Source organism: Schistocerca serialis, unplaced genomic scaffold (assembly GCF_023864345.2).
Source record: "Schistocerca serialis cubense isolate TAMUIC-IGC-003099 unplaced genomic scaffold, iqSchSeri2.2 HiC_scaffold_332, whole genome shotgun sequence".
Taxonomy (NCBI): Eukaryota; Metazoa; Arthropoda; class Insecta; order Orthoptera; family Acrididae; genus Schistocerca; species Schistocerca serialis.
Window position 1 is genome coordinate 62,501 of NW_026047903.1, and position 2,500 is coordinate 65,000.

The window sequence follows — 2,500 nt, forward strand, 5'->3', positions numbered from 1 at the left end:
TAACCTATATTGTCCCTTAACCTAACCCATATTGTCCCTTAACCTAACCGATATTGTCCCTTAACCTAACCTATATTGTCCCTTAACCTAACCTATATTGTCCCTTAACCTAACCTATATTGTCCCTTAACCTAACCTATATTGTCCCTTAACCTAACCTATATTGTCCCTTAACCTAACCTATATTGTCCCTTAACCTAACCTATATTGTCCCTTAACCTAACCTATATTGTCCCTTAACCTAACCTATATTGTCCCTTAACCTAACCTATATTGTCCCTTAACCTAACCTATATTGTCCCTTAACCTAACCTATATTGTCCCTTAACCTAACCCATATTGTCCCTTAACCTAACCCATATTGTCCCTTAACCTAACCCATATTGTCCCTTAACCTAACCCATATTGTCCCTTAACCTAACCTATATTGTCCCTTAACCTAACCCATATTGTCCCTTAACCTAACCCATATTGTACCGTAACCTAACCTATATTGTACCTTAACCTAACCTATATTGTACCTTAACCCAACACACGTTGGGCCTTAACCTGCTCTGTAATTGTCATACGACGCGTTAAATTAGTGTAGTGTTGCCTAACTGCAACCCCCGCAATATAGTTTGCTACTCGCACTGCCCGGTCCCCAGAGTATCGCTTCATGTTAAACACCTTGCAGCTATACACTGTAATGCGGATGGCAGCAGGACGTACATGCTCAATGCCCTTCGCAGTTGTTCATTGGCATTCGCATGGCGAAGCACAGCCTACGTTGTGGTACGGCTTGTGTCAACTGTCCGCTGATGTTGTACGTCCAAATCACACACTGTACTGCACATTGGTCCTCATGTACTGAATGATACATCGTGGTACATGTGTGACCGTACCACGACTGCGCCAACAACGGCGAACCATACGGTCCAAATATTGTGCACTCAGCTACGTGTCGTCTCCCTATAAGAGCTGGATTGAAGTATGGTATGCCGTGGATGGCGATCAGCATGAGCCGTCTGTTGATGTAGTGGCGCGTGTTGTCAGACGTAGTCGTCTCTTCTCACACACCGTGATAGCATGGTGCACTGCGTTCCACATCTGCGACATGCGACAGAGGCCGGTTGACAGTCGTTCGCGCAATGGACATCGCATACGTACGGGGGCCACCTTCCACGTGTTCGCGAAGCGTGCACATGTTGTTGCGTGTATGTGGGCAGACATAGTGTGTCGTGACACCTGACACAGGCATGCAACAATCGTTGAATTTGCAAATGGCGATGGACGTCTACGTTTGCTGGTGACGTTACGCAAATGAAGAACTGGTAAACCGTTGTGGTGCGGTTGTTCTCGCTAGAGGTGAATCAGTGATGGCGACGATCGGTTGAGCTACCAACCGGTTGTTTCAGCGATACCCACCATGCCCACGAACGTGAATGGCATGTGGGTGTGAAGCGATACGCGGCGGTGGCTGGGTGGGACCGTCCCCGGCCGGTGAGGGGGGGCCTCCCGGCGTGCTGGCCGCGCGGTGCGTGGGCGCACGCGCTACAGCCGGCTGGTGGGGGCGGCCAGTGGCAGGCGCGCCGGCCGACGGAGGCGGCAGGCGGCGCAGCTGCGCGCCGGCGCACCCTGCACGCGGCGCCGTGCGGCCAAAGTAGGTCCTCGCGGGCCCGGTGCGAAGCGCGGTGGACATCTGCAGTGTGCTGGTCCGATTGAGGACTGTGTGCGCTGAGGATGCGCCGCCGCCCGGCGCTCGGCGCCGCGACGCCGTCTGCTGCTCGGTCGCCTCTGCGGTTCTCGCAGGTGGATTGTATCGCAGCTGTGCGGACGTGTTGGCGCGTGCGCTGTGCTGGGAGAGTTCGCTTCGGCACCCAAGTGGGGCTTTTGTCCTTCTGTGGCGCTGGCGTTGGAGCTGCCGGCCACCGTAGGTGGCGCGTGTTGTCTCCCGCCGGCAATGCCACGACAGCACGCTCCCGGGCCTCTGTCGGCAGCGGCAAGCTCAGTTGGGAGCACGGGTGGTCGCACCTAAAGCGTCTACTCGCCAAACTCCGGGCGATTGCGCCTCTCTCGAACCCGACCAAGTACTTAGGACGGCGCTGCGCGCCGCCGGGACCTGAGAGGGTTTCGAGGTGTATTGTGCAGGGGAGCTCAGCCTCCTCCTGTTTGCAGAATAATTGAGCGGACGCTTGCGTGTTCGCGCGGGCCCCCGGGACACACTCCCGGGCGGCCGGCTGCTCAGCTCTAGTTGACGCAGCTCCCTGGTTGATCCTGCCAGTAGTCATATGCTTGTCTCAAAGATTAAGCCATGCATGTCTCAGTACAAGCCGCATTAAGGTGAAACCGCGAATGGCTCATTAAATCAGTTATGGTTCCTTAGATCGTACCCACGTTACTTGGATAACTGTGGTAATTCTAGAGCTAATACATGCAAACAGAGTCCCGACCAGAGATGGAAGGGACGCTTTTATTAGATCAAAACCAATCGGTCGGCTCGTCCGGTCCGTTTGCCTTG

The 2,500-nt window shown here is 54.2% G+C and overlaps 1 non-coding gene across 1 annotated transcript in view; it reads left to right on the forward strand.

The window, feature by feature from the left end:
• The first annotated feature begins 2,243 nt into the window (after window positions 1–2,243).
• LOC126445153 (small subunit ribosomal RNA) overlaps window positions 2,244–2,500 on the forward strand; it is a 1,910-nt gene continuing 1,653 nt past the window's right edge. Inside the window, exon 1 of the ribosomal RNA XR_007582964.1 lies at window positions 2,244–2,500. This exon is cut by the window's right edge and continues 1,653 nt beyond it. This is a non-coding gene — a ribosomal RNA (small subunit ribosomal RNA).